General features: G+C 45.1%; 1 pseudogene; it reads right to left on the reverse strand.

Annotated features, from left to right (window-relative positions):
* Positions 1–1,938: 1,938 nt before the first annotated feature.
* LOC124719310 lies at positions 1,939–2,056 on the reverse strand (annotated as a pseudogene).
* Between the last annotated feature and the right edge of the window lie 9,524 nt (positions 2,057–11,580).

Genomic DNA, 11,580 nt, shown 5'->3' on the forward strand with positions numbered 1-11,580 from the left:
GAATTAAATGATTCTGAACAATTAAGAATAGTAAAATTTAGTACGTATCAAGGCGAGCTGCAGTCACAGGTAAGCTAAAATATGGTAACTCTTAATTTGTGCTTGTGTAATCTAAATATTGTAGCCAGCTATGAATACTTTAACTGAACTTTGAAATTAAAGCAGTGAAATGGAATGATATTACTTTAATGCTAGCGTTTGAATTTCAACGACACTCGGGTTCATTCCGGGAAAGGAAGGCATCCTGCTTGGTAATGCAATTGGGACAATGAGCAACAAAGGTTCATGCTACGTTGCTGTAATTTTGAAACAGTTTGAAAAGCTGAGGACTGCCATACAGTTCTAAAACTTTACGTGCTTCCAGTCTTCCTTGTTGGTTGATTGAAGGTTTGAAGTCGTCGATCGAGGAGGTGGCAACAGTCACTCATTGTCGGCCGTCGCTGTTGCAGAAGCTGGATGTTGGCGCGCCTTCTTCTCGACACTGTCACCGGGCGAAACGGGCTCTTGATGTGCGCCAGCTAATGCTTCCCGTCCGCGACACCGTGTCAGAAACTATCATAGCAAGTCGAGCGCAATTACATGCTGCCAAACCCCGAAAGCGCGACAACTAGCGGGAGCTCACTCTAACCACGGGACCACGGCGCTCCTGAGCTCACACTATCCTTGATGTTGCCTATGTTGCGCATGGACTACTCAGTTTGTATATTTTGCTTATTTTTTCGTAGTTCCACACAACTTCTTCCTGTTTTCTCGACTGATCTGTGTTCAGTTTTTCAAGGCCTATCCACTGTGCCAAGTTTCAACTAAATCTGAGGGGGGTGCGATGGGGAGGTTCCCTTCTAAGTAAAGGTACAACTGGCTTCTGATAAGAACACGACATTTTTATTACTAGTCTATTGGAGGTGATATATTTCTGCCTTTCCCTTCCTTCGATCTTACGTAACTAACCAGATGTTGAAGTGGCCAACATTTTCCTGGATAACATTTACGAGGGACATCGTCTCTTGCTTGACATAATGCGGCAAAACAGAGGATTTCCGGAAAAATTAAAGCGTGGAGAAGTCAATGTGTTTGAAGCTTGTCATCAACGGAAAGGTGACAAGCGGCATGGCGACAAGCCAAGTAATCCGAATTAGCGCTGCCGGCGCCAAGTGAATAAATTTGTACACGACGTGCAGACGGCAAAGGGTTAATACCATATTCTGTAACAGCTACAGTAACACACATGGCTAAAAAATGGTCGCTGGTCCGAACTAAAACAAACTTTCACCCCATATTCCTAGCTGAAATTCGAAGCGAGAACCAAGAGCTCTCCCCTGCCCCCTTCCGCATCGCAATTCTGCGTGCGTCCTTTTCGTATATATTTGTTACAGTGCTTCTGCACAGTAACAGAGTCCCCTTAATGGTCGATGCACAATTTAACCGCTTTTCCATAAGGCTCTGTTTTTACGTCCCCAGCGTCTCTTGTTGCTGTCCATATCTGCCTCACTTGATGCCGTGTTTAGATTGCAACATATAATGGTCGACAATCGAGCGCGCTATGCCCACGGATTTTGTAGCGATTCCACAGGTATTCCAGGCTAACGACCGACAATGTGTGCCTTCTTCAGATGGGGCAGGCACTGCTCTCCGCAAGAGAGCTATTGCGAAGTCTGGAAGGTACGAGATGAGGTACTGGAGGAAGTATTGCTGTGAGGACGGGTCCCGAGTCGTGAGTGGTTAGTAGGGCTGTTTATACGCCTCCCGATCAGGCCACGAAGGCCCAACTGTACCGACCGGCCGCCGTGTCATCCTCAGCCCACAGGCGTCTCTGGATGCGGATATGGAGGGGCATGCGGTCAGCACACCGCTCTCCCGATCGTATGTCAGTTTCGGAGTCGCTGCTTCTCAATCAAGTAGCTCCTCAGTTTGCCTCACAAGGGCTGAGTGCGCCCCGCTTGCCAACAGCGCTCGGCAGACCGGATGGTCACCCATCCAAATGCTAGCCCAGCCCGAAAGCGCTTAACTTCGGTGATCTGACGGGAACCGGTGTTACCACTGCGGCAAGGCCGTTGGCAGGGCTGTTGATAAGCTATCGATATATTTCTTCCAGAAACATCGATATTCATAAGCAGCACTTCCTACACTGCTATATAAATATATCGATATCAAAATGGTAATATCGAGAGCCGATATTTTCATTTTATATTATATTTTTTCTCAATTTTTGGTAAATATTTGAAGTTGTTCTTTTGAAATTGGAGTAGAACATAACTTTAATTTTACTGTGCGAAAGAGTCCTACTACTTCCTGACCTCTCGTCACGTCCAGTCTCTGCCTCTGAGTGTAGCAACTATATGTGGTACAGAAGAGGAAGTCCGACTGTACTGGGAGGTGGCGGCGTGAATGGAATAGCAGCGTTTCCGATGTGACGAAACAGCTCACCAGTTGCGTTAAACAAACAAATTTTAACGCAACTGGTATGCTATATCGTCACATCGGCAGTCTTCAAAAACAGATACTGAAAGTGTTGAACAAAACTCTAAATGACAAGATTGGTCTTTACTATGCACAGAGGTTCAAAAATCGTTCAAATGGCTCTGAGCAGCATGGGACTTAACTTATGAGGTCATCAGTCCCCTAAAACTTAGAACTACTTAAACCTAACTAACCTAAGGACATCACACACATCCATGCCCGAGGCAGGATTCGAACCTGCGACTGTAGCGGTCGCGCGGTTCCAGACTGAAACGCCTAGAACCACTTGGCCACAGCGGCCGGCTATGCACGGAAGTATGTGAAGGAAAATGCTGACGTAATTGGCGCTCGGTGCTACCAAAAAAAACTGCGACGTTTAACTTCACCACGCAATTTTGACACTGCAGCTGCTAAGACGCTGGTGTTTGCAGAAATGGAAAATCAGGGAAGTCGACCTGTAGTGTTCTGGACAAATGCGATATATGACGAAATCGAACGACGGACCCATCGGACACTTTTTACTGTGCCACTTACATGTAGTTCCCATTGTTAACAAAGTGGTTATCGACAATCGTGAGCCGGCCGGTGTGATCGAGCGGTTCTAGGCGATTCAGTCTGGAACCGCACGACCGCTACGGTCGCAGGTTTGAATCCTGCGTCGGGCATGGACGTTTGTAATGTCCTTAGGTTAGTTAGGTTTAAGTAATTCTAAGTTCTAGGGGTCTGATGACCTCAGATGTTAAGTCCCATAGTGCTCAGAGCCATTTGAATCATCTGGCAAGCGTGAACGTGCATCGTTTTCCTTTCAGTTCTTGCTCTAAGAGTGATAGGCAAACTCCTAGCTTGTTGATGTGCAGAATAACTAATAATATTTACAATGTGAACATTTTTATGGGCCATCAAGTCGTTTTTCTGTGAAATATCTCGGTCGCAGGTTCGAATCCTGCCTCGGACATGGATGTGTGTGATGTCCTTAGGTTAGGTTTAAGTAGGTCTAAGTTCTAAGGGACTTATGACCACAGCAGTTGAGTCCCATAGTGCTCAGAGCCATTTGAACCATTTTTTTGTGAAATATCTATATATCGATATCTTTTCTGGATATATCGCGAGCCAATGATGATACTTTTTTTAATATCGATGTGTCGGATCTCTGATATTTTTAAAAATATCAGCAGTCCTAGTGGGTAGCGTATTCAGTCGAGCGCTTGCCCGCGAAAGGCGAAAGTCCCGAGTTTCGGTCCGGAACACAGTTTTAATCAACCAGTAAGTTTAATATCAGTGTACACTTTGCTGCAGGGTAAAGTTAGATTCTGGAGTAAAAAGCTCTCGAGCTTCCGGCCACATGAAGTGGATAAAATGGCACGAGCTTTCGACAGAGCACTCCTTGGTCATTTGAAGTGTAATGTCTCCTGATCTGCTCCTGGTACGCCATTACAAACTCCGGCTCCTGGCTGTGACGTCTCTGGTGCTCGTGCCACTGCCATATATGGGCATACATTGACTTCCTTCAGTCCAGTGACCGCCGGATCCCACGCAACGCTGAGCTGCAGTAAGGGTGTTCTCAATTTTATTTATGTGGCTTCCTTAATTACTGACTCACAAGAAACCGTTGAAAGACGTGCACTTCATTCACCATTCAGCGCTCGTATTTCATATTTCTAATTCCAGTATTCTGGTATTCGGTAATATAATAATTCAGGCGCTGTTAATAATTTCTATGGGCTACCTAATTTATTTGACGATGCTTACAATTTGTCTCACACTGATCTGTGAGAGGAACTTGGCGCTAGGAATTTTCTTGATTTATGTACGAGGGCAGCAGTCTTCCTAGCAGCAATGATGGCATCCCGTTTCCCATCCTTTTTCCGATCGCCAGGGTAGCACTTCGTGTCGTTTGAACGTTCAGTAATGACCAAAATTTCTCCTGTTCTCAGTTCTCCAACCTGCCTTACCAACCTTGTAACTGCTATTTCTGCTCGATTTTAATGCCGCGAGGTCGCCTCCCTGTGAGAATCCGACCCTCTGATTGGCCAGTTCAGGTGCGCGCCCGTTTTTCGCGGGTAGGCGCCAACCGCCCTCCGTGGGTGGATAGAGGACAAAGGGGAGTGGGCTGTTCTAGTGCGACCGTGCCTGAAGCTGGAGGTGCTGCTTCCAGAAGATGAAGTTTCGGTAAGCGTGAGCGCAGACGTGCAACGTAGCTTCTAATAACCCTACCACAACAAAGGTCAGCATTTAATAACGACTGTGGTGTTGCTCACGCTGCTAAATACTGCATTTTCGGGCAACAACGAAGTTATTACGTGGCAGGTGTCATTAGAGCACAGTTAATAATGTCATTTCATGTAATAATCAAAAAACTTGGCACTCATCTTTTTGTGTTTCCTACGCTGGTCTCGTCGTAAAATCATGGATCAATCGTTGAAACTCTAGGTGGTTATGATTCCAAGCTCGGATGCAAACAGGCCTAGGTTTTATTCTGCTATATTCAAAAGTTTTGTACATGCGCTTCACAAACCATCCTTAAAGATTACACTTTTGCTGGACAATGGTGATGTAAAAAAATAATCAGCACTCTGAAATTAAGTTACACTTCCTTTTAATTGCTTTTATTGCAATATCACGTAAACACAAAACATCACTTCACAATACAAAGCCGGCCGCTGTGGCGGAGCGGTTCTAGGCGGTTCAGTCCGGAACCGCGATGCTGCTACGGTCGCAGGTTCGAATCCTGCCTCGGGCATGGAGGTGTGTGACGTCCTTAGGTTAGTTATGTTTAAGTAGTTCTAAGTTCTAGGGGACTGATGACCTCAGATGTTAAGTCCCACAGTGCTTAGAGCGATTTGAACCATTTTTCGCAATATAAAACATACTTGAAAACATCTTCCCCACACTGTTAAAGTTCACATTTTATAAGCGTGCTACAATACGCGTCTTTCCAACATGACGTCCAAGACTTCACTTTTTCAAGGTCCGACTCTCTAACAACTTAACAACTAACTGGTAATCGCTTACACGCCCAAAAATCAGAGTTACAAGTACTCAAAGATCATAGTGACAAAAGAAAGAATACACATAAGAATAATATCATTGCAATATAAACATATCGATGTATCAAAAATGAAATCAAATCTGAATGTTGTCTCAGAAATATGTTAAGTAGTTAACAGAAATAGAGTAGAATATTACTGGTATCGAGAGGTTCAGGTGAGGTGCCGTAATGGTTGCGTAATTCAAGTACCATTACAAGCTTCGAACTCTGCGGGCCAGAGAGAGCCTTATAGGTCATTTTGCTGGTGTGCGTTCCTTAAATTACGGTTTACGCAATTTTTCCGGGTTATAAGCCGGTAGGTTTTCCCTGTACACTTGGGCATAATGTGCGCGATGTGTTGGTTAGTCACAGTGGCTTGCAGTTCCGCACAAAAGAGTATACTTTCATGCTCACTTTTCCGCTTTGTCTGGCAGTAGCTCTTTCAGTTCTCCCGTGCACAATTTGACTCAGAATTTAGGTCTTCCTATCTTGAAAACTTGTGCCCTTTGTCCTACGCCACGTGGTGAGTGTTTGGCGCCCCTTCATGCTTCGTTGACGTAGTCGGACAGCCAGCCTAAGTTAACTGGTATCGCCCGTATGAATAGTTTCGCGTCTTGCTGGTTTTATTCCTTCAGTACAGGAAGCTACCTAGCGATTCACCCCCAGTAGCATCTTTCTTACTCTTTGGCTTATTCATGGTGGTGATCGTTGCATGCCTGCAACCCCTTCCTTTAGTAAATTGAACTCCATTTGATAATACTGCGATCTTTCCTAAAATTCCTCTTCTCCTGCCATCGTGGCTTATTATGAACGTACGTTGGGGCAGGCTGCTGAACGCAGTTCTTTTTTCCCCCAGCCCCATTTGATTGTATAATTGTTCAATATTCAACTGTTAAATAAATGAGTCCTTTAATTTGTACATCCTCCCTTTCATTACGTGAAATCACCCTTAGTGTCACAGTAGAATAATGCAGAACTATTCTCGTGATAACGGTTCCTATAAAGTCCTGCAGGTCTCACATTTAATGATGTTGTTGTTTTTGTTGTCGTCTTCAGTTCTGAGACAGATTTGATGCAGATCTCCATGCTACTCTATCCTCTGTAAGCTTCTTCATCTCCCAGTACCTACTGCAACCTACATCCTTCTGAATCTGCTTAGTGTATTCATCTCTTGGTCTCCCTCTACGATTTTTACCCTCCACGCTGCCCTCCAATGCTAAATTTGTGACCCCTTGATGCCTCAGAACCTGTCCTACCAATCGGTCCCTTCTTCTAGTCAAGTTGTGCCACAAACTCCTCTTCTCCCCAATTCTATTCAATACCTTCTCGTTCGTTATGTGATCTACCCATCTAATCTTCAGCAGTCTTCTGTAGCACCACATTTCGAAAGTTTCTATTCTCGTCTTGTCCAAACTAGTTACCGTCTATGTTTCACTTTCATACATGGCTACACTCCATACAAATACTTTCAGAAACGGCTTCCTGACACTTAGATCTATACTCGATGTTAACAAATTTCTCTTCTTCAGAAACGCTTTCCTTGCCATTGCAAGTCTACATTTTATATCCTCTCTACATCGACCATCATCAGTTATTTTGCTCCCCAAACAGCAAAACTCCTTTACTACTTCAAGTGTCTCATTTCCTAATCTAATTCCCTCAGCATTACCCGACTTAATTCGACTACATTCCAATATCCTCGTTTTCCTTTTGTTGATGTTCATCTTATACCCTCCTTTCAAGACACTGTCCATTCCGTTCAACTGCTCATCCAAGTCCTTTGCTGTCTCTGACAGAATTGCAATGTCATCGGAGAACCTCAAAGTTTTTATTTCTTCTCCATGGATTTTAATACCTACTCCGAACTTTTCTTTTCTTTCCTTTACTGCTTGCTCAATATGCAGATTGAATAGCATCGGGGAGAGGCTACAACCCTGTCTTACTCCCTTCCCAACCACTGCTTCCCTTTCATGTCCCTCGACTCTTATAACTGCCATCTGGTTTCTGTACAAATTGTAAATAGCCTTTCTCTCCTTGTATTTTACCCCTGCCACCTTTAGATTTTGAATGAGAGTATTCCAGTCAACATTGTCAATAGCTTTCTCTAAGTCTACAATTGCTAGAAACGTAGGTTTGTCTTTCCTTAATCTTTCATTTAAGATAAGTCGTAGAGTCAGTGTTGCCTCATGTGTTCCAATATGTCTACGGAATCAAAAGTGATCTACCCCGATGTCGGCTTCTACCAGTTTTTCCACTCGTCTGTAAAGAATTCGCGTTAGTATTTTGCAGCTGTGACTTATTAAACTGATAGTTTGGTAATTTTCACATCTGTCAGCACCTGCTTTGTTTGCGATTGGAATTATTATATTCTTCTTGAAGTCTGAGGGTATTTCGCCTGTCTCATACATCTTGCATACCACATGGTAGAGTTTTGTCATGACTGGCTCTCCCAAGACCGTCAGTAGTTCTAATGGAATGTTGTCTACTCCCGGGGCTTTGTTTCGACTTAAGTCTTTCAGTGCTCTGTCAAACTCTTCACGCAGTATCGTATCTCCCATTTCATCTTCATCTACATCTTCTTCCATTTCCATAATATTGTCCTCAAATACCTCGCCCTTGTGTAGACCCTCTGTATACTCCTTCGACCATTCTGCTTTCCCTTCTTTGCTTCGAACTGCGTTTCCATCTGAGCTCTTGATAGTCATACTTCTGGTTCTCTTTTCTCCAAAGGTCTCTTAAACTTTCCTGTTCGCAAATGATAAGATTCAATATCGCGCGCCTGCTCGACCATTGCACGCATTGGTACCAATAATAGTAATAATAATTTTCAATTATCCCCCATTGATATACTGGGAAGTGTTCACGGCTCAGTATGAGTACGTGAGCCACCTGATGTGGTGGAAGTAGTGGCCTTTGTGTCACCTACAGCCCCTACAGCAAGGGATAGTAACCTGTAAAAAAACGAGCCACGGTTTTACTGTTATCATGAGCTAGTGGACCAGTTTGCATGAAACCTCTATCACAACATACTTGAGGCATCAAGGAATTGTAAATTTGGCAATGGAGGGAAGGGATGGGGGTAAAAGTTGTAGAGGGCGACCGAGGCATGAACACAGCAAGCAGGTTAAGATGGATGTAGGTTGCAGCAGTTATTCGTAGATCAAGAGGCTTGCACAGACAACTGGTGAGAAGACCTGCAACTAAGCAGTATTTGGACTGAATACCACAATAAGAAGAACGGCACCTGCGGAGCATCTAGAAAAACGTGTTCTGCCTTAATGGCTGGACTTGTCATGGGGGAAGCCTCGTCAGAGAGGTCTACCGCATAATGGTTCAAATGGCTCTGAGCACTATGGGACTTAACATCTGAGGTCATCAGTCCCCTAGAACTTAGAAGTACTTAAAGGACATCACATCCATCCATGTCCGAGGCAGGATTCGAAACTGCGACCGTGGCGGTCGCGCGGTTCCGGACTGAAGCGGCTACAACCGCTAGGCTACAGCGGCCAGCCCGAAAGATATAGCAACAGTTACTACATATGGATAACCGCCGCTGCTGCCACTAGCGGACAGGCAACGCTTGCGAAAACGAGTGGCGCCAGTCAACACGAGAAGGAGAGGAACAACCGCAACCGTGCCAACTAAACGATACCGTCTGGCCTCCAAGAGAGGGCGGAAGCCTACAAACAGCACCAGTGGGAGCCGCAGCACTGCTCAGCTCTGCTGGGAACACATCGTCAATTTCTGTACCTACGCTGATTGACAATCAAACTGAAGCACCTAGAAGACGTGGATGGATATCAATGTAAGACATCATTAGCGGTATGTAAATTATTAGATTCGCAATTCTCTCTCACAAGCGTTGCTACGAAGCCTGTTAGGGTACATGAGAGGCGTGAGCAGCATTATATGTTGAGTGATCACTGTGATAGATGCCGTGTACTCGTGTGAGACAGCATAATCAGCATCTGACAGGAGTCCGGTAGCGGCTCATTGTGGGTCTGCATTTCGGCGACTCGTCAAATCGTGCAATATTCATATTTGTGGGGTATTCGGCGATTCGTCAAATCGTGCAATATTCATATTTGTGGGGTATTCGGATGTGACAGACAGTCTCCCAATGTTGGACTACGTCCTTAATAATTTGTTGGATCTACGAGGTGCATTCAAGTTCTAAGGCCTCCGATTTCTTTCCTAATTAACTACTCACCCGAAATCGATGAAAATGGCGTTACTTCTCGACGTAATCGCCCTGCAGACGTACACATTTTTCACAACGCTGACGCCATGATTCCATGGCAGCGGCGAAGGCTTCTTTAGGAGTCTGTTTTGACCACTGGAAAATCGCTGAGGCAATAGCAGCACGGCTGGTGAATGTGCGGCCACGGAGAGTGTCTTTCATTGTTGGAAAAAGCCAAAAGTCACTAGGAGCCAGGTCAGGTGAGTAGGGAGCATGAGGAATCACTTCAAAGTTATCACGAAGAAACTGTTGCGTAACGTTAGCTCGATGTGCGGGTGCGTTGTCTTGATGAAACAGCACACGCGCAGCCCTTCCTGGACGTTTTTGTTGCAGTGCAGGAAGGAATTTGTTCTTCAAGACATTTTCGTAGGATGCACCTGTTACCGTAGTGCCCTTTGGAACGCAATGGGTAAGGATTACGCCCTCGCTGTCCCAGAACATGGACACCATCATTTTTTCAGCACTGGCGGTTATCCGAAATTTTTTTGGTGGCGGTGAATCTGTGTGCTTCCATTGAGCTGACTGGTGCTTTGTTTCTGGATTGAAAAATGGCATCCACGTCTCATCCATTGTCACAACCGACGAAAAGAAAGTCCCATTCATGTGTCGTTGCGCGGCAACATTGCTCGACAACATGCAACACGGGCAGCCATGTGGTCGTCCGTCAGCATTCGTGGCACCCACCTGAATGGCACTTTTCGCATTTTCAGGTCGTCATGCAGGATTGTGTGCACAGAACCCACAGAAATGCCAACTCTGGAGGCGATCTGTTCAACAGTCATTCGGCGATCCCCCAAAACAATTCTCTCCACTTTCTCGATCATGTCATCAGACCGGCTTGTGCGAGCCCGAGGTTGTTTCAGTTTGTTGTCACATGATGTTCTGCCTTCATTAAACTGTGGCACCCACGAACGCAATTTCGACACATCCATAACTCCATCATCACTTGTCTCCTTCAACTGTCGATGAATTTCAATTGGTTTCACACCACGCAAATTCAGAAAACGAATGACTGAACGCTGTTCAAGTAAGGAAAACGTCGCCATTTTAAGTATTTAAAACAGTTCTCATTCTCGCCACTGGCGGTAAAATTCCATCTGCCGTACGGTGCTGCCATCTCTGGGACGTATTGACAATGAACGCGACCTCATTTTAAAACAATGCACATGTTTCTATCACTCTCCAGTCTGGAGAAAAAAAATCGGAGGCCTTAGAACTTGAATGCACCTCGTATTCCATTCAACTACACAGTTTTTACACTTTAGAGCTCCCTCAGGCTCCATGCAAGTTATTCCTTGTGTCTTACTAGATGTCGTACCATCTTGTTCCTTCTTCTTGTCAGTGTTTATCACATATTGCTTTCCTCGATGATTCTGTGGAGAACCTCGTCACTCCTTACCTTATAATTCCTCCTAATTTACAACATGGTTCTGTAGCACCACACCTCAAACGCTTCGATTCTCTTCTGTTCCGGTTTCCGCACCGTCCGTGTTTCCCTACAATAAAATGCTGTTTTTCAAACGTACTTTTTCAAAAATGTGTTCCTCAAACTAAGATCTGTGTTTCATACTGGACGACTTCTCGTGGCCAGGAATGTCCTTTTCGCCAGTGCTAGTGTGCTCTTTATCCCCTCCTTGCTCCGTCCGTCGTCGGTTATTTTGCTGTCTAGGTAGCAGAATTCCTTACCTTCCCCTACTTCTCCCAGTTCTAATGTTAAGTTTGCCCGCATCTCGTGGCCGTGCGGTAGTGTTCTCGCTTCCCACGCCCGGGTTCCCGGGTTCGATTCCCGGCGGGGTCAGGGATTTTCTCTGACTCGTGATGGCTGGGTGTTGTGTGCTGTCCTTAGGTTAGTTAG

Source organism: Schistocerca piceifrons, chromosome 10, assembly GCF_021461385.2.
Source record: "Schistocerca piceifrons isolate TAMUIC-IGC-003096 chromosome 10, iqSchPice1.1, whole genome shotgun sequence".
In the NCBI taxonomy this organism is placed as follows: domain Eukaryota; kingdom Metazoa; phylum Arthropoda; class Insecta; order Orthoptera; family Acrididae; genus Schistocerca; species Schistocerca piceifrons.